At 48.6% G+C, this 21673-nt stretch overlaps 1 protein-coding gene across 1 annotated transcript in view; it reads right to left on the reverse strand.

Moving 5' to 3' along the window:
* LOC144728668 (uncharacterized) overlaps positions 1-18723 on the reverse strand; it is a 151025-nt gene extending 132302 nt beyond the window's left edge. The window contains exon 1 of the transcript XR_013587549.1: positions 18587-18723. The gene's annotated coding sequence lies outside the window, so the exon portion shown is untranslated. The remainder of the gene's footprint in view (positions 1-18586) is intronic.
* Between the last annotated feature and the right edge of the window lie 2950 nt (positions 18724-21673).

Raw genomic sequence — 21673 nt, forward strand, 5'->3', positions numbered from 1 at the left:
CGAGAACAGCTGTTTTTCAGAAGCGACCTGGCCACAAATGATACTTCATCAAAGTGTATTATTACGTGGACATTTTATAGCAACCAAATACTTGAAACACATGTTTCTAAATGTTGATGGGGGAAACCCGGAGGACCCGGAAAAAAATCCACGCGATCACGGCAAGAGAGAGAAAGACATGCGAACTCCAAATCTACAGCAGGCATCAGGGTCGGGATCAACCCCACGACCTCCTGCATACCTGGCGAGGGAGTTAACATCTCGTCACCGTGGCGCCCCGTGTGAGCGTGGTGCTCAGCAGGGGCCCTCAGGCTGAGCTGCACTAATGCTGTCATGATTGGGGTATATAACGCTCAGTCATACTCCATCAGGACAGTGTTGGTATTGCTCAGCTGCCGTCAACGCGTCTGCAGCCTGGGCAGCCCAGGCTATTGAGGGAGCACGAGAGCGTCTCTCGTGTCGACGATGACTTAAACTATCGAACAATAACCTAACACCCAAGGTTTAAGCAGCCAATACTGTGGTTCGTTATAGAGTCTTGGTTCAGACCACGTCATGATCCGGCCACTTTATTTTGTTTTTTTTGCCGTAAGACCCTCCGCCACCTGGCGAAGGCAAACGCATTGTGACGTGCGCAAGCGTTGGACGACGCTCCAGTTTGTCGCCTCGGCTCCGTAGAAGCGCAGCCCTCGCAACCAAATCTACGACACTGCGCGTGGCCTAACACGAACCCAACCCCGAACATCAATCGTGAATGTATCGTATCCCGCGCCTGCGATTAGCACGGTCGGCTGTGCACGGTGCAAAAGAAGTTCCAATATATGAAATTATCGTATTGAGCGTCCTTGTCTGTCCGTGTAAAATAAAAATAAAAAACGGTGCGTGGCTTTCAAGGGTGATAGACTTTTTATTTTAGGCTCGTCGCGGGAGCACTGTGCATGCGCCTGCGTCCTTCCGTTTTGCTTATCTGGCACGACTCGCAGCCGCAAAAATAAAAAAAAACATCCCTCCCTCCATCCAAACAAAAAAAGAGATGCAAAAAAATGCATCGTGCAAATGCACGACGACGGTGAAGGAGTAAAGCTGGTTTATGTTTGGGTGAGAGATGACCAGCACGGCGATATCACGGAAAATCTAAAACACGGTGTTGGATATAAAACGTGCTATTTAAACAACACACTGCACGACAGTAAAGTCGTATTGTCTTCCAAGAGCTGTCAAACATTAGTGTAATTTGTCAACCATCCCATAGAGCCTCGAGCTCGCCACATCGTCCTAACTAAAATGCTGTAACACATGGGGAGTGTCTATGTAACAACCTTTGACACAAATCCACTGCTGGATGAAGGTCTCTGAAAACCTTTCAACCGTGGAGGTTTTACTATACCTCGACATGCCGGTCAATACAGATCGGTGAAGGGGTGCCCATCTTTGGCTCAGCAACAACTTGTAACCGATGCTGGCCTTGACCGGGAATGGAATCATTTTAGGTGGAGTACCTACAATTGTGAATTCAGATTCCAAAGAACACAGGATGAGATGTTACTATCCTTTGTGCAAGCACTTCCAAGAGTTCATGAACAGTGAGCCTGGTGAAATTTGGGGAGCGCATCGTCAGTAGTGAACCTTTGGTTCCTAGGGTGTTTCGGCCTTTCATACTATACACCCTCCCCAAAGGCGACCAGCGACAGGGTGATCAATCCTACGCTTGCGTCCCATCCCCAATTAGTCATAGGAGTTGCCTTGTTGTTGATAGCCAACATCCCATGGGACTATGCATGGCAGGGGCGTCCTCCTCCCTGAGTCAAGCATTGTTGACTGCATACCTCCTGGCCCTCTCACTTTGGGGCCCAGCTGGGGTCTTTCCTCTTCATCCAGAGCCACTGACTGCTGCCTTCTGCCGCCTCCGATACAGCTCTGATTGCCGAACGCTGGCTCTGGCCCTTAATTCCCAGGTCTCTAAGCAGTCTGGTTGTAGATGTTGCCACAAAACCTCTGCAGCCCACCTCCACTGGTCGGACTTCTGTGTTCCAGCCATGATGCCGTGCTTCGGCAGCTAGATCGGCATAGCGCAGATGTTTTCGCTCATAAGCCTCATCTACTGAGTCCTCCCAGGGTACTGTGAGCTCAATGATGAAGACCTGTGAGCTCAATGAGCTGAACATGTAAATGCAGCTTACAATAAAGCACGTGTTGCTCATCCATAGTTGATGCCACTTAAAATGTTAAACACTGCACTTTGACAGCTTGATTTGTGGTTTTCCTGACGAAGGGAGCGGACCTCCAAGTTATGCCCTGACATACACCCACCTGCTGCTCAGAATCGCATAGAAACTTACAGACGTGAACACAGACCTAGAGACTCACGCAGAGAACCATAATCACGCAGAGGCCCATAAACTCACATGGAGACCAATAGACCTACCCTGGCAGTATTTGACCACCTGCTCTTAGATAGACTCACACGGAGACCCATAGACTCACATCGGGACCTACAGAATCATATATAAACCTACAAGCTTCCACACATATCCAGAGACTCACACAGCTACCCATATTCACACAGGCCCATAAACCTGCCCGACCAGTCTCTCACCATCTTGCATTTGATGACATGAGAACACACAGTACTGTAGTGTAAGCGCGTCGTAGTGGCTGAATTGTCTGCGAATAGACGACTCAATAATGTCACGACATCGAAAGACACGAACGCGCCTTCAGGAGTTTCAGCACCACGGACCCGTTCGTCGCTCGGTGAACACGCCGATGCACGTGGACGATCCTTCAATGGGCCGCGTGCGTCCATTGCTCGCTCAGTTGCACTGGCCGAGCGCATGTTTTGTTTGCATGTTCGCCGCAAGCACTGTGTGTGGTCAATGAAGACTTGATACCTTGCAAAAGGTGTCTGTTGGGTGTTTGAACATCTCAATATCTGTTTTAGTGCCAAAAAGGGTAAAACCTATTCTTGTTTTTTTATTTAAAGCTTTCGTGACTGCAGGGATTCATATTGTAATAGTAATAGGTTTTTACCCTTTTATCTGGTACACAAACTGACACCTTTATACAAGGGATCATAACACAAGCAGTCACAATGCAAACAGAAAGAAACAACTTTGATAATTTGTACCAGATCAAAGGGTAAAAACCTATTACTATATTTTGCTACTGGTAAAGGAGGTCTCATAGTGGGATTCATATTCTTGTTTTTTTTCGGTAAAGTCAGGTAGAAGGGAAACAATAAAATAATAGATTGCAACACAAGCAATCATCATCAGGTGTGAAATCCACATCAAGAAAATTTGAAAAAAGTGGCTTTACCGAAAGAACCAAAAATACCTATTCTTATGTTTTTCATACTTTGATGGACAGAGTGAACTCACAATGCACGGCATGAATGCTTCACGCGGTGTGCGCAGTTGTGGGTAAGAGCGCACGCGGTCCTGAGTAACCTGTGAGCAGACACCAATGGTCCCTAGCGAGTGACCTGTGGAGTGATTAGTTAATGAGCGAGGGGGGACGACATGTGCAATGTTAATAAACACGTAGGGGTTTGATGAGACAGTATTCGTACTTACGTGCCCGTGCTCAATTTGTGTTTCGATTATTTACCTTCTAAAAACAATCTGGCCGTGTCTCGCACACCCAGAAAGGGCGTCTCGCACCCCCAGGGAGTGCAGGGTGCACCCCAGGTCAAGAACCGACACACAAAGTGCTTGTCGCAAATGGACCACAATACCTTTGTGATCTCGTCAAGAAGCACAAACCATCATCACGGGCACCCCGCTCATCCTCGCAGCAGCAGCAGCGGCGGCTTCTGGCTGCTCGTCATCAAACAAAGACGGCGGTCACCGCATCGCGCGCTTTCAGATGCGCTTCTGTGGCCGTCTGGAACTCTCTTCCTTCCGATATTAGGAAGCCACTGGACCTGTGCACTTTTAAATCATCTCTATTGAAAACTCATTTCTTTAGAACTGCTTTTTGTGTTTAATTTGCTGCCCTTCCCCCGCACCTCTGATGAGCCGGTCGGCTACGGTGCGAAAGACGTCCTGCATACAATACATCCCCAACAATCCCAGTGAGAAGACTTCTTGAATTTACTCACAATTATCGGTGTCATTATCCACCTACCGAGCGCTCTCGTGAACAGAATGGCAAGATAAGTCAGAGAATGCATGTGGCGTTGAACACGCTAACATTAAAGTCATCGTTAGCGTAAAGCACACTTTACAATTATGTTTAACCTGAAAAATGTCGAACACTCGAATACAAATACCACAATCATAACTATAACAACACTACTGGATTAGGTGCCGTATTAGTAAACTTTTTACTTAACACTGCATAGAAAAATCAAAATGTCCCTAATAAAATATAAAACAATTTCATGCATTTCAGTAAAAATGTTATGCGGTGCTATATTGTGCGATCTGTTGTGTAATACACTACTTTAATATAATAATTACATACTGTCCGTGTATTTATTTTATACGGGTGCTTTGCCACAAAGTGGTTAAAAAACGAAAAAAATGTAAATCCCTTGACAATCGGAGTGCTGTCACGTGGTTTGCATGCAGTGGCCAGGAGATGACAGCACAAAGACAAAGATCCCCGGTATAGCCTTAACAGACTATTGGGGCAAGTGCTGTTAGCGAGCACCTATGAACGCCCGGCCGCCTTTGTCTCGCCAGTGGTGATGTTTACTTCACACCGCACCAGGTAGCCATTCGAGGCCGAGTCGGCCTCCACGATCCTCCACACACAACGATAACCCACTCGTGTCCAGAAAACCGCGCCAGACGAGGCTCGCTGCGGCTTGTCAAGTTGTCTGGGTCGCGGGCCACCATCACATTGCCCCGCGTCGCAGGAGCTGCTACTCGACTCCATCCTTACCCACGTGGAACGGCACCGCCCCCTGTGGGGCTCTACGTGAACTGAAATGACTTCCCCGACAGCACGAACCCGACGCGTCTGGGCAGACACTAGGGCGACTCAGCCACCAATGAGGGGCCGTCCATAAATGACGTCACGCACCTGGGGGGGGGGGGGGTCAGACATTTGTGACGATGTGTGACGAGGGGGGGGGGGTGATAAATGTGACGTCACATCAAAAAGCGCAATTTTAAATAAATATAGACAACACGTTCTACTTAATTAAATATGCGTTTTAATAATTGTTCCCTCCTACAACATCAGAGTGCAGCGCCACATTAAATACGCACTACAATGACAATAGTTTTTATTTTGGGGGGGGGGGGGTAGAACTTTGTAACGTCATATTTGAGGGGGGTCTGACTTTTTGTGACTCCGTGTGACGAGGGGGGGGGGTCAAAAATCGTCCAAAATCGCGTGACGTCATTTATGGACGGCCCCTGAGTACCTGGTGCCGTGTGTTAACATCGCTACTGGGGAGACAAAGGCGGCCGGGCGTGGTGCTGGCCACCCCAGACAGCCAGAAAGGGTAAGCCCTATTGTTATATTGTGATAGTGGCAAGGGAGGCCCCATGATGTGGCTGCTCACCCCGAGCTCTCAATGCCCTCACTGTTCGTGCTGGTCGCCTCGTGGCGTCCTCTGCTCGAACTCTGCTTGAGACGAGGGTCTCAAGTAAGCTGCCTCTGGTGTGGACCAATCAGTTTCAAAGACAATGCATCATATACTACCAGAGCACTTTCTTTGCATGTTCACCACAAGTATATGTGGTTAATGCAGACATGATTCCTTGCTAAAGGTTTGTTTGGTGTTTTAACATCTTAGCACCTGTTTTATTGCCAGAAAGGGTAAAACCTATTCTTACACAGTACACACAGCACACCCAGTACACACACTAAATACACACCGTACACAGTACACACACCGTACACACATAGAGGACACACAGAGTACACAAACTACACACAGTACGCAAACTACACACACACAGTACATACACAGAGTACACAAACTACACACACAGTACACACACATAATTTACACACAAATTTTGTCCAACGTCCGACCGCATAGCCACATCTGAGTGAATTCTACCCGCACAAGGCAAATCTCGGGTGGAAATCGCTTGGCAGCGTCTACGTGACATCGCACAAACCGAATCCACATGAAGCGAGGGACACCTTGAGTGATGAACTTTGCTTCGAAGAAAAAAAGAAGACACACAAACGCTTCCTGCCAAACCCTGAAACTCTGTTCTGGGCGCGGACGGGGTCAAGGTCCCAATGAGCCTCTGGTGCGGGGTTCTCAAACTGGCGACCCACAGGGTCGCACGTGGCCCACCTCTGTGACGGCTGTTGGAGTGGCCCCTTGAGCCATGGCCTGCCCGAGACGTCAAGGGACACAAATCAGTGGCCCGTGATGCTCTCCTTTCCCCGCCACCTCCGATAATCACGGTTGGCTGCGTGCGGTGCGAAAGAAGTTCAACAGACATGCACGCACGCCGGCACACGCTGGTGTGCAGGTCACCAGCGTGTGTTGTACCCAGGCACGCTTCTCTGGATCTCGACTCTCTCACGGGCTGCTGCGAAGTTTCGCAGCAGGGGAGCCGTGTTGCTGTGTTTCCCAATTCAGTTGTTTGCAGACATTTGGTTTTACTTGGCAAATTTGAACCATGACACCGGCACACATTAGAGATGCTATTAGCATGATTTTTGCCTTTCTTAAATTACTATTTAACATTACATTACAAATGGCTTACTCAATTTCGATTAACACCACGGAACCTTTACAGTTAATGGAGCGACAGTATTAACTAGGGAGGTCACTGGATTTGAACTGCAAACCTCTGCATTTAGCAGTAAACTCACAACTACTCAGCCATATTATGCTGGCTGCTGGAAAATCTACCACAACTGAAGAGCCTTGGTCTAAGGCAACCTGGCATTGAGACTCACGAGATCAGAGATTGGATTTCAGACAGAAGTGAGGACTGGCGCCCGCTGTGATTCAAGTCCGTGGCTGCCTCATCTCTGAAAGGGTTTCAATGATTAGGCTGCAGCTTTGCTAGCCTGCATGTGGCTACTCCATTAACCAGGCAGACTTAGTAGGCAGGATGAAGTTGTAAGCATACATGGGCCATGCTGTACCAAACAACGATCATCGATTGCATCTACTTCCTGAACAACCGCTCTATTAATCTCATCTCAATTCCTGCCTGGGAGGGAGTGTTTGCTATGCCTCACGGGGCAGGCAACGGATGATGTCAGAAGGGGCTCTTTAGCTCATGAAGACAACGGAAGTCACGAATTGCACTACACAGTCACTCCCGTCGGACTGGTCCAGTGCCACTTAATATTTCATGTAATCATTGGTGTGGAATAAAAAAAGAAATGGAAAAATAATACAATGTGTGTATTATCATATATCACGTTGGTGTACCCAGAAAAACTTCACCAAGTAAAAAAAAAATCAGGATGGTCCTGCCAAGATTTTGCAGGAGGAGGTCGATATTGCTATTTGTGATGCCAATTGAGATTGAATAATTTTCTGGTAATTTTTGAGCATTGGGATGTTTGGCCAAAACCGGTTAAATTATGGGGGGTTGTTTTTAACTATGGGGGGGGGGAAACTGGAGAACCCGGAGGAAACCCCATGCGAACCATGGGTGGGGGAGAGAGAGAAAACATCCAAACTACACGCAAAAATACACCCGCGTCGTGAACCAGACCCAGGACATTGTTGCTGTGAGCCGCAAGCACCACCACTTGGCCACCCTGCTGCCCGCACACCATGGGCATCCCGACCGCATTATCCCTCATTGTCTGCGCCCATCTCCTGCACAAACACGTGGGCCCCTTCCTCAACTCCCTCGGAGTGCGTCAGTGCCGTCTCCTCTCGCTCATGCGAGGCACTCACTTGGCTCCGTCCACCCTTGAACTAATCACTCCACAGGTCACTCGCTAGGGACCATTGGTGCCTGCTCACAGGTTACTCAGGAGCGTGTGCGCTCGAACCCACACCGGCGCACACCGCGTGAAGCATTCATGCCGTGCATTGTGAGTTCACTCTGTCTCCATTAAAGTATGAAAAACATAAGAATAGGTTTTTAATCTTTTTGGGACTAAAACTGATTTTAAGATGTTCAAACACCGAATAGCAACCTTTTGCAAGGTATCAAGTCGACATTAACCACACGCGGTGCTTGTGGTGAACATGCAAACAGACATGTTCCGATAATATATGCATCTTCTTTTAAACTGATTGGTCTATTGCCAGAAAGGGTGAAACTCTTCTTACTTTTTCATACTTTGATACTGGCAGAAAAGGCTCTTGTCCATCAAGCTAAACGATTTGGCGTAAGACACTTAATGTGTCAGTCGTAGCACTCGCTGGGGTCATTCTAATGACAGTCAAATGAGGGCCCATTCTGTTCAGAAGGAGCCAGAGACTTAAGATATTGATTATGAGCTATACAGGGACGCCTCTACTTACGATTATTCGACTTACGAACTTACAGAAATACGAACAAACCTGTCCGTGTGCCCAGTTGCCTGTTCGGACCGAGAGACGTAAGTTCAACCGCCGCACAACAGATGGCGGCGGTGGCATCTACATCTACAGAACGTGAAGAACCAGTGGCATCTACATCTACAGAACGTGAAGAACCAGTGGCATCTACATCTACAGAACGTGAAGAACCAGTGACATCTACATCTACAGAACGTGAAGAACCAGTGGCATCTACATCTACAGAAGGTGAAGAACCAGTGACATCTACATCTGCAGAACGTGAAGAACCAGTGGCATCTACATCTACAGAACGTAAAGAACCAGTGGCATCTACATCTACAGAAGGTGAAGAACCAGTGGCATCTACATCTACAGAACGTGAAGAACCAGTGGCATCTACATCTACAGAAGGTGAAGAACCAGTGACATCTACATCTGCAGAACGTGAAGAACCAGTGGCATCTACATCTACAGAACGTAAAGAACCAGTGGCATCTACATCTACAGAACGTGAAGAACAAGTGGCATCTACATCTACAGAACGTGAAGAACCAGTGGCATCTACATCTACAGAAGGTGAAGAACCAGTGACATCTACATCTGCAGAACGTGAAGAACCAGTGGCATTTACATCTACAGAACGTAAAGAACCAGTGGCATCTACATCTACAGAAGGTGAAGAACCAGTGGCATCTACATCTACAGAACGTGAAGAACCAGTGGCATCTACATCTACAGAAGGTGAAGAACCAGTGACATCTACATCTGCAGAACGTGAAGAACCAGTGGCATCTACATCTACAGAACGTAAAGAACCAGTGGCATCTACATCTACAGAACGTGAAGAACAAGTGGCATCTACATCTACAGAACGTGAAGAACCAGTGACATCTACATCTGCAGAACGTGAAGAACCAGTGGCATCTACATCTACAGAACGTGAAGAACCAGTGGCATATACATCTACAGAACGTGAAGAACCAGTGGCATCTACATCTACAGAACGTGAAAAACCAGTGGCATCTACATCTACAGAACGTGAAGAACCAGTGGCATCTACATCTGCAGAACGTGAAGAACCAGTGGCATCTACATCTACAGAACGTGAAAAACCAGTGGCATCTACATCTACAGAACGTGAAGAACCAGTGGCATCTACATCTACAGAACGTGAAGAACCAGTGGCATCTACATCTACAGAACGTGAAGAACCAGTGGCATCTACATCTACAGAACGTGAAAAACCAGTGACATCTACATCTGCAGAACGTGAAGAACCAGTGGCATCTACATCTACAGAACGTGAAGAACCAGTGGTATCTACATCTGCAGAACGTGAAGAACCAGTGGCATCTACATCTGCAGAACGTGAAGAACCAGTGGCACCTACGTCTGCAGAACGGGAAGAATCAGTGGCATCTACGTCTACAGGAGATTATACAACTTGTAAAGCCATTCCCCGTGTTTAATGTACACGCCGTACAACACGTTTGGAATCGACAGGAGTAAAGCTGGACTTACGAACGAATCAACTTACGAACAGACCTCTGGCACGCAACTCGTTCGTAAGTAGAGGCGTCCCTGTATACGACCTATGGACGGACCTCGGAATCCACGACCCGATTTAAAACAACGCATGCTGCTATACCACCACTAGAGGGCATCATGAGATGTGTACGCTTGGACAGGGTGCTCCAGATGTCTTGTGACCCCCCCCCCCCCCCAATTTAAACTATCTGAAACAATAATGGGGGTGTGAAAATATTAATGAATAAGCAAAGGGGATAAAATGTTAGGGGTCAATTAATTGGCGGGTCACAAGACATCTGGACCACGCTGTACTATACAGCACATGTAGAATTAAGACGCTACAGAAGGAAATTGCAGCCCAATACATTGTGGTACTGTACTACGCTCCAAGGTGTATGCTACCCAGGGCCGGCCCGAGGCATAAGCGAACTAAGCGGCTGCTTGGGGCCCCCTGGCCACCAGGGGGCCCCCGAATCGTTTTTTTTTTACAATTAAATAACTTAAACAAGTGATATAAATGAATTAATGAATGAATGAATAAATGATTCAAGACAAGAAAATTCTGTCGACAACTGCTGCTTTGTCACGGCTCACGGATGTCACGGCTCATTGACAATTCGCGTGGGCGCGGGCGCGGGCGCGGGCAGGTGCGCGCAATTGTACGTCACGATAATAAATACGCCTAAGCCATGTCACAAAAAAGGACGTATCCCTCTGGTGCCGAAAAAAGAAAAAAGAAAAGGACCGAGGAGGAGAAAAAAGAGCGAGATAAAGGTATGTTTGCATTATTATTTACAGTATGTTTTGTGCAGCAGCAGCACAAATTGTGCTCACGTCACTTGAGGAAGCAGCTAGCTAGTCATGACTCATGATATTTTTATAAGCCATAAAAGTGGTAATATAACGCACCAGAGCTAAATCCCCGCCACAACAGTGAAATGTTATTAATATACATTTATCTAGGTAGTAGGTGTGTATTTCACGTTGATAGATATCGGTTTAAGTTGGAGAAAACAGCGATGACAAGCTTAGCTGTAGCGGTTAACCTTGTAAAAAAGAACAAAGGCGAACTTATCAGTTACCGAAAAACAGGCTTCTGTGATGCACAGACATCTGCTAAAGAAATTTGTGAGCGGATGAACACAGAAGCAGTGCTGAAAGAGAAGCGATTGCGTTCTACAAAAAGGCACTTTGCCTATGAGGCTGCAGATGAGCCGATAGTGGACGCTATGAAGAGGCTGGAAGTGTCATTTTTTAATGCTGTAGTGGACCGTAGTATTCTGTCATTGGAGGATAGATTTAAGTCTCTAAGTGAGGTTAAAGAGAACTTTGGAGTGCTGCTCAATTTTAGGGAGCTAGATCAAAAGGTCCGGAGGGAACAATGTGAGCTTCTTGGGGAAAAACTCTCTTGTGGAGAGGAGGCTGATATTGATGGTAGCGCACTGGCAGTAGAGATAGAGAGTCTTCCTGAACTTCCCCAAACTATGATGACTGCCTTTGAGCTTCTCACATACCTCTCACAAAATGAGATGTGTGAGCTTTACCCAAATCTTTGGGTAGCTCTCAGGATAGCCTGCACTCTGCCTGTGTCAGTTGCCTCAGCAGAGAGGAGCTTTTCCAAGCTCAAATTGATAAAAACATATTTGAGATCATCAATGGCCCAGGAAAGACTAAGTGGACTTGCAGTCATTAGTATTAATAACAAAGTTGGCCAAGCAATACCATACAATGATGTCATTAGTGACTTTGCCTCCAGAAAAGCTAGGAAGGAACGATTTTGAGGTCATTGTTGTACAGTTGACATTGTTGAACCCTTGCTGTTCTTATGTTTGCTTTCATTATTTAAGTATCTTTTTTTTTGTAACATTCTATTTTTGATTAGATTAATGTTTGTCTATTTTGGTTTTATTTAAAAGATTGCACATTTAATGCACATTTGCAAATAATTTATTTAATATGTTTTTTGTGACCGTTTGTATTCAGAAGTTTTAATAAAAGAGTGAAGTATTTTAAGTGTTGTTTTTATTTTTTATTAATACATAACCTCACTGTATTCGTTTATAATATTCGCTATAACATTATAGTGTGACATTTGTGTCAATAATCTTCTAGCACAGATGAGTCTGCGTGGTGGGAGGGGGGCCCCCAAATCAAATTCTGCTTAGGGCCCCCAAGAGGCTCGGGCCGGCACTGATGCTACCTACAGTCACCAACGCACATTGATCAGCTTGGAAGCATGGCTCTACCAACCAATCAAACAGATCCTTGACGTGTGATACTTAAAGATGGCTTGCCATACCATCACGACTTTAATGATTAGCAATAAACGACAATCGCAACCGTGCTCCATTTTAAAATGGCGTCTACTTTTACATTTACAAACAAGCGTTCCGAAACACTTTGAAACCCGAAAACAATGAGGTGCTGATTGATTATTAATTGTTTTTGTTGTAAGTAAATTATCGGGGTGCATATTTTTTTTCTCCCTTTACAACCACCACAGTGAAATTTCCCACGAGAGTGACAATTTCGCGACACCTGGGGTCACTGGAGCGGTCTCGACACGGCGACAGATTCCACTTGACTCAGAGGCCGACAGGGAACGAACGCCCGAGGAGGCATAGTCTGGGGCAGGCGTGAGGCTGGAGGAATAGTCTGGGGCAGGCGTGAGGCTGGAGGAATAGCCTGGGGCAGGCGTGAGACTGGAGGAATAGTCTGGGGCAGGCGTGAGACTGGAGGAATAGCCTGGGGCAGGCGTGAGACTGGAGGAATAGTCTGGGGCAGGCGTGAGGCTGGATGAATAGCCTGGGGCAGGCGTGAGGCTGGAGGAATAGCCTGGGGCAGGCGTGAGGCTGGAGGAATAGCCTGGGGCAGGCGTGAGGCTGGATGAATAGTCTGGGGCAGGCGTGAGGCTGGAGGAATAGCCTGGGGCAGGCGTGAGGCTGGAGGAATAGTCTGGGGCAGGCGTGAGACTGGAGGAATAGTCTGGGGCAGGCGTGAGGCTGGAGGAATAGTCTGGGGCAGGCGTGAGGCTGGAGGAATAGTCTGGGGCAGGCGTGAGGCTGGATGAATAGTCTGGGGCAGGCGTGAGGCTGGAGGAATAGCCTGGGGCAGGCGTGAGGCTGGATGAATAGTCTGGGGCAGGCGTGAGACTGGAGGAATAGTCTGGGGCAGGCGTGAGGCTGGAGGAATAGCCTGGGGCAGGCGTGAGGCTGGAGGAATAGTCTGGGGCAGGCGTGAGACTGGAGGAATAGTCTGGGGCAGGCGTGAGGCTGGAGGAATAGTCTGGGGCAGGCGTGAGGCTGGAGGAATAGTCTGGGGCAGGCGTGAGGCTGGATGAATAGTCTGGGGCAGGCGTGAGGCTGGAGGAATAGCGTGGGGCAGGCGTGAGGCTGGATGAATAGCCTGGGGCAGGCGTGAGGCTGGAGGAATAGCCTGGGGCAGGCGTGAGGCTGGATGAATAGTCTGGGGCAGGCGTGAGGCTGGAGGAATAGTCTGGGGCAGGCGTGAGGCTGGAGGAATAGTCTGGGGCAGGCGTGAGGCTGGAGGAATAGTCTGGGGCAGGCGTGAGGCTGGAGGAATAGCCTGGGGCAGGCGTGAGGCTGGATGAATAGCCTGGGGCAGGCGTGAGGCTGGAGGAATAGCCTGGGGCAGGCGTGAGGCTGGAGGAATAGCCTGGGGCAGGCGTGAGGCTGGAGGAATAGTCTGGGGCAGGCGTGAGGCTGGAGGAATAGCCTGGGGCAGGCGATGGGGAGTTACCGACTAGGACAACTCTCTCGCGCTGCCGGAATCAGGTGCCAGCATCTTCCTGCCATTCCAAAAAGTTAAAAATAAAACCTTGCTCTGAAAAATGAACGAAACCTTTTTTTTAGCATCGACGGCCACGGTCTACAGTGTAATTTGATGTTGTAAGGACCTTCATGTTTGTCGTTAGCTGAAGGACTATGTTGGTTGGAACCACACTCATGTACGGACAAATTTAGTTTTTCAACGCAATGAAAGATACGCTAACTGCTGCGCCACCGCTCCCCCTCCACCAACCCAACCCTGCACGGATTCCTTGGTGACTGCACGTTCCAAAATCTCAACTTCATTCGACGACAAGGTTGAGAGATTTTAGGAAATATAACAAATAATTGTTGATATCCCAAATGTTCACCGGGAACATCCCTTTGGACGGGAAGTCTCGCTGGCAATTGCAGTTGACAGGTTAGTACAACAAACGTGGTCCTGGGTCAACCGAGTGAAAATCCTTCTCGCCTCGTGAAGATACTGACCCACGGACACAGGTCAATGCCAGCTTTCAACAATGATATCACCGGTGGTTGTCCGTGGGCCCACGGAACGAGCCGCAACGCCGTGGTGGGAGTGAAAATGTGATGCCTGTGACTGCGTTCCTGAAGGAATCAAGGATTCATATTTGTTTTTATTTGACTGACAGATACATCCCTAGACTAACAGAGAGACCCACAGACACACACAGAGACCCACAGACACATACAGAGACCCACAAACACGCTCAGAGACCCACAGACACTCATAGAGACCCACAAACACACAGAGACCCACAGACACTCATAGAGACCCACAAACACACAGAGACCCACAGATACACACAAAGACCCACAGACACACAGAGACCCACAGACACACGCAGAGACACACAGACACGCACAGAGATGCACAGATACGCACAGAGACCCACATACACACAGAGAGACCCACAGATACACACAGAGACCCACAGACACACACAGAGACACACAGATACACACAGAGACTCAGAGACACACAGAGACCCAGAGACACACAGAGCCCCACAGACACACAGAGACCCAGAGACAACACAGAGACCCACAGACACGCACAGAGACCCACAGACACACACAGAGACCCACAGACACGCGCAGAGACCCACAGACACACACAGAGACCCACAGACACACACAGAGACCCACAGACACACACAGAGACCCACAGACACATAGAGACACACAGACACGCGCAGAGACCCACAGACACACACAGAGACCCACAGACACGCACAGAGACACACAGACACACACAGAGACCCACAGACACACACAGAGACCCACAGACACGCACAGAGACCCACAGACACACACAGAGACCCACAGACACGCACAGAGACACACAGACACAGAGACCCACAGACACACACAGAGACCCACAGACACGCACAGAGACCCACAGACACAGAGACCCACAGACACACACAGAGACCCACAGACACGCACAGAGACACACAGACACAGAGACCCACAGACACACACAGAGACCCACAGACACGCACAGAGACCCACAGACACACACAGAGACCCACAGACACGCACAGAGACACACAGACACACACAGAGATCCACAAACACATAGAGACCCACAGACACGCACAGAGACCCACAGACACACACAGAGACCCACAGACACGCACAGAGACCCACAGACACACACAGAGACCCACAGACACACACAGAGATCCACAAACACATAAAGACACACAGACACGCGCAGAGACCCACAGACACACACAGAGACCCACAGACACGGACAGAGACACACAGACACACACAGAGACCCACAGACACACACAGAGACCCACAGACACACACAGAGATCCACAAACACATAGAGACACACAGACACGCGCAGAGACCCACAGACACACACAGAGACCCACAGACACGCACAGAGACACACAGACACACACAGAGACCCACAGACACACACAGAGACCCACAGACATGCACAGAGACCCACAGACACACACAGAGACCCACAGACACGCACAGAGACACACAGACACAGAGACCCACAGACACACACAGAGACCCACAGACACGCACAGAGACCCACAGACACAGAGACCCACAGACACACACAGAGACCCACAGACACGCACAGAGACACACAGACACAGAGACCCACAGACACACACAGAGACCCACAGACACGCACAGAGACCCACAGACACACACAGAGACCCACAGACACGCACAGAGACACACAGACACACAAAGAGATCCACAAACACATAGAGACCCACAGACACGCACAGAGACCCACAGACACACACAGAGACCCACAGACACGCACAGAGACCCACAGACACGCACAGAGACCCACAGACACGCGCAGAGACCCACAGACACGCACAGAGACGCACAGACACGCGCAGAGACCCACAGACACGCACAGAGACCCACAGACACGCACAGAGACCCACAGACACGCACAGAGACCCACAGACACGCACAGAGACCCACAGACACGCGCAGAGACCCACAGACACGCACAGAGACCCACAGACACGCGCAGAGACCCACAGACACGCGCAGAGACCCACAGACACACACAGAGACCCACAGACACGCACAGAGACCCACAGACACACACAGAGACCCACAGACACACACAGAGACCCACAGACTCACACAGAGACCCACAGACACACAGAGACCCACAGACACGCGCAGAGACCCACAGACACGCACAGAGACCCACAGACACACACAGAGACCCACAGACACGCACAGAGACCCACAGACACGCACAGAGACCCACAGACACGCACAGAGACCCACAGACACGCACACAGAGACCCACAGACACGCACAGAGACCCACAGACACGCACAGAGACCCACAGATACGCACAGAGACCCACAGACACGCACAGAGACCCACAGACACACACAGAGACCCACAGACACACAGAGAGACCCACAGACACGCACAGAGACCCACAGACACGCGCAGAGACCCACAGACACACACAGAGACCCACAGACACGCACAGAGACCCACAGACACGCACAGAGACCCACAGACACGCACAGAGACACACAGACACACACCGAGACCCACAGACACGCACAGAGACCCACAGACACGCGCAGAGACCCACAGACACGCACAGAGACCCACAGACACGCACAGAGACACACAGACACACACCGAGACCCACAGACACACACAGAGACACACAGACACGCACAGCGAATCTCCCCCTCCTCCTCCTCAGATCTAGTGGGGCTGGTGGGGAATGATTTATGAGTTCCCGCAGTAATTTCCACCCATTTCCAGCCCTGGTCTTCGCCAAATGCTTCCGCACGACACAAGACGCAGGGAGGCACAACGCAGCAGAGACACTTGACCGGCTGGCCAGGTTTGGCGACAGGCCCTGTGTGTGCGTCCCACGAGTGGCATGATGGCTCGTTACTGAGGGCGTCGCAGTGTTGGGTTTTGATCAAAAAAGAATATTCCAACCTCAACGCTCAGGGAAAGTCGACATTTAAAGCAACGTAGTTCAAAATGGGACCTTGTTTTGCCAGTATCAAAGTATGAACAAATAAAAATAGGTTTCACCCTTTCTGGCAATAGGCCAATCCGTTTAAAAAATGAATATATTATCGACCAATATCATCCATAATAGAGGGTTTTTTGGGGTTAGATCGCGTAAATATATAAATGTGTCGTTAAAACCCGCAACCACGCAAACAGAACGTGCCAATTCGTCACGAGTGCAGCACTAGCAGGGTGTGCTGGAGAGGCAGGCCACAACAACATTTACAATCCGAGTTCGACGTTTCAGTCTGGGGACGACGCTACCAGGGCATGTTTTGTTTGCATGTTAACCACAAGGACGTGCAAAAGGTTTCTTGTTTGGTGTTTGCACATCTTAGCACCTGTTTTATTGCCAGAAAGGGTCAAACCTATTCCTACTTTTGGGTAGTTCACTTCTCTCGAGCAATACACGTCAACGTTTCTCATGCGCACGCTCAAAACTCGTTCCTGTTGACGTGTTTTTGTTTTCTCACAGCAACAATGAGGTCCGTTGCGAAGATTTCCCTGCATATTTGTACTGCGGCTTATAAAACCACATTTGTACTCGGCACTCGACAGCGATGATCCGCGATAGCGCGAAAAATAAGCGGAAAAAAATGTACAACCTGCGGTGTTCGAGACGCACTTGTTTTCAAAAAGGGGAAAATCAACACAAACATCTCTCTGATCGTGAGAGCCATGAGAATTATTGAGGAATAACACCATTATTATCATTCTCATCATTCTCACCATTCTCACCATTCTCGTCAGTCTCACGCTGGTGTGGCAGTTTTCCACACTCCCTTTAGAACTATGATGGAGAAAAGTGTTCGTTTTCCACACACACATTTGCATTGTTTATAACTTCTAATTGGCACAACTTAATCTCGTCTTTTTTTTTGCTTACGATACAGGGGGCGAAACGTTACTCGGTGGGCAACATCGGGCACGCGTTGGTCACGATCAGAAAAATGTTCGCAAACAGCTCAAAAGTCAAACACACAACTTCTAAACCGACGACGAAGAGGCTGTCGGGGGATTCGCCACCTCGTGAGCCGCACGGAGACCACGGCGCGCAGCTGGCAAAGCTCAGCACGACGAGTTCGCGACGACCATTCGAGCGAATCCATTCACACGCGGCGGGCGACAAAGACATCGCCGTCAAATGCTCTGAACAACAACAACTTACTCTTTCCACAGTAACACAACATCTGTGCGCGGTGTCAGCAGCAGCTACTGCTGTTGATGTTGTTGTTAAGACGCGAGTCCGACATACCTCTCCATTATTCCGAAGCTGACGAGGTGACGGGACGGGCTCACGGGGACAGGACTCGCGTGGCCGCGTGCGTCAATTGAAAGTGACGAGAGCGGAGTGCCTGGGCATCGACAAACGCCGTACGGTGGTGGGGGGGGGGGCCCGTTTCTCAGAAAACTCGGCAGGCGCCGGCTCCAGGAATAACCGCAGCCTCGAGTGACGGTGGCGGTGGGGAGGTCGATAAGTCCAGAGAATGATCCAAGGAAGTTGGTTCTCAACCTTGTGTGGGCCACTGTGTAACCCCAACACCCACCCTGGCCAAGGCAGTTGGTCCTCACTCAACCTTGTGTGGGCCACGGTGTAACCCCAACACCCACCCTGACCAAGGCAGTTGGTCCTCACTGAACCTTGTGTGTGCCACGGTGTAACCCCAACACCCACCCTGGCCAAGGCAGTTGGTCCTCACTCATCCTTGTGTGGGCCACTGTGTAACCCCAACACCCACCCTGACCAAGGCAGTTGGTCCTCACTCATCCTTGTGTGGGCCACTGTGTAACCCCAACACCCACCCTGACCAAGGCAGTTGGTCCTCACTCATCCTTGTGTGGGCCACTGTGTAACCCCAACACCCACCCACCCACCCTGGTTGAATATTAACTTGGGACCTTTTTTGGCCAGTATCAAAATATGAAAAAAATATGAGGTTTTATTTCCAGAAAGGGTAAAACCCTATTCTTGTTTTTGTCATATTGTTGAATTTTGTTTCAAGCGAGTAAACCATCTTTGCCCGACCCAACATGGTTCTGAGAAAATAAATGCGGGATAATGAGCATCAATATTTACACCAAACGAACTTCGTGGCGGGACCCTGGGGTCCCATAAGCCCCCGGCTCTCGCGTGAACTGCGTTGCGACATCGTTTTATGTCTGTTGAAGGCGAACGAAACGGATATCTATTCCTCTCGACGAGCTCTGCATGATGCGCTAATCAAAGTTTAAAAGTTTCGTTTGTGACTATGGCAATTTTGGCAACGACGGGTGCTTGGTGAAGAACGAGAAGATTGATTTCTGGGTGGGTCGCAGCGTTTATGTGCGCGGTGGGACGGAATCGCCAAAAATAAAAAATAAAAAAATTACGATTTTGACTTCTGTTTATTCGGGACCCCGTGGTCCCGCCATAAGGTTCATGTCCATTTGGTGAGGTACAAAATAAGAATAGACCGCAGTCCTTCCAAGAGGTTAACTATTTAGTGTTCGAACATCTTAACACCTATTGTATTGCCAGGAAGGGGTAACCCCTATTCGTGTTTTGTACTCTTAGCCAATCCAACAGTCCTTCTGCATGCATGACGTCATTTGTTCGCTGGTTGCTTTTGGGAACCAAATTCTTTACGATCAATTGAGTTTACAAAGGTTTTTATGCCACGTGGATTTACATTTGCATCGTAGTTATTTTACATTCGCAGATTCCTACGTGATTATTCACCATTGAGTCTGATGTTATGGTGTGATTGCACGCATTCATAAATCAGCTCACGTAGCCCCTGGGACATTACCACGTGGTTACCCCTCGGGGTCCGCGTAACTCCCGGTCGAGAACCACCGCTCTCAGGCACCCACGCAGCCCTCGCCACCTGACGAACTACGAAAAACAACAAGAGGTAGTAGTAGGTTTTTACCCTTTAAACTGGTACAAAAACTGACACCTTTATACAAGGCATCATGTTTGCAATAACCACAACACAAGCAATCAAAATGCAAACAAAAAACAACTCTGATGATGATAATTATATGCACTGTCCTTGAAGTTGACATAAAGAGGTTTTACCCTTTCTGGCACTATAACAAATGTTACGATGTTCAAACACCAAATAGAAACCTTTTTGCAAGAAATCAAGTACTGAGTGCATCAACTACACGTCGTGGTGAACATGCAAACAAAACATGCTCTGACAATGTTTGCATGTTCACGCGTGGTTAATGCAGTCGTTGATTCCTCGCAAAAGGTTTCTATTTGGTGTTTGAACATCTTAACGCCTGGTTTTATTGCCAGAAGGGGTAAAACCTATTCTTAGTTTTCATACTTTTATAACCTGCCACGCTTCATTAAAGAGCCCTCCCCCATTTCGACAGCGGCGCTCCTCCTCAGCAGTGTGCCGAAGAATCGTCGGCATGAGGAAACAATCTCGAGTCTTCGGAAAGAACCGAACGGGAAAGTCCCGCGACCTCTCTGCGACACCCACACCATGGGGCCCCAACCGTGGCCTCACGATGGCTTTGTTCTAGATTTGAAGCTTTCGTGACTGCAATGATTCATACTCTTAGGTTTTTTTGGTAAAGTCACGTAGGTAAAAAATAAAATTTAAATTAAAAAAATAATAGAAATCAAATAATAAATCACGACGTTTCGTAGGCAACACAAGTCTCCGTCATCAGGTGAGACCGTCACAGCTAGATTTACTGTATCAAGTGAGACAGATTTACTGTATCGCCTCACTTGATACAGTAAATCTAGCTGTGACGGTCCCACCTGATGACGGAGACTTGAGTTGCCTCCAAAACGTCGTGATTTATTATTTTATTTCTATTATTACTTATATTAATTTTTATTTTATTTTTTACCTACGTGAAAAAACCTAAGAGGATGTCTTTTTTTTTGGTTCGGTGTGCCGCATAGATCGAGTAACGCTCAAAAAGAGTGCCGTGGGATGAAAAAAAGAGGTTGCGAAGCACTGCTCTATTTCGCATAACCATTTGGATGTTGAACTTCTTTCGCACCGTACGTAGCCAACCGTGATAATCAGAGGTGCGAGGCCAACTAAAAACAAAATGCAGTTCTGAAGAAATGGCGAGATGTTAACTACCTCGGCTGGTATACAGGAGGTCGTGGGTTCGATCCCGATCCCGACCCTGACGCCTGCTGCTGTATATTTGGAGTTTACGTGTCTCTCTCTCCTCGTGGTCGCGTGGATTTTTTTTCCGGGTCCTCCACATTTATAAGCATGCGTCTCAAATATTTGGCTGCCAAACATTACCACATAAGCCAACTTCGTTGAGCTATCATGTGGCCAGAGCTGATTAAAATAGCTATATCAGCTCAGTGGGCCTG

This window comes from Lampetra planeri, chromosome 29 (assembly GCF_965212315.1).
Source record: "Lampetra planeri chromosome 29, kcLamPlan1.2.h2, whole genome shotgun sequence".
Lineage (NCBI taxonomy): Eukaryota > Metazoa > Chordata > Hyperoartia > Petromyzontiformes > Petromyzontidae > Lampetra > Lampetra planeri.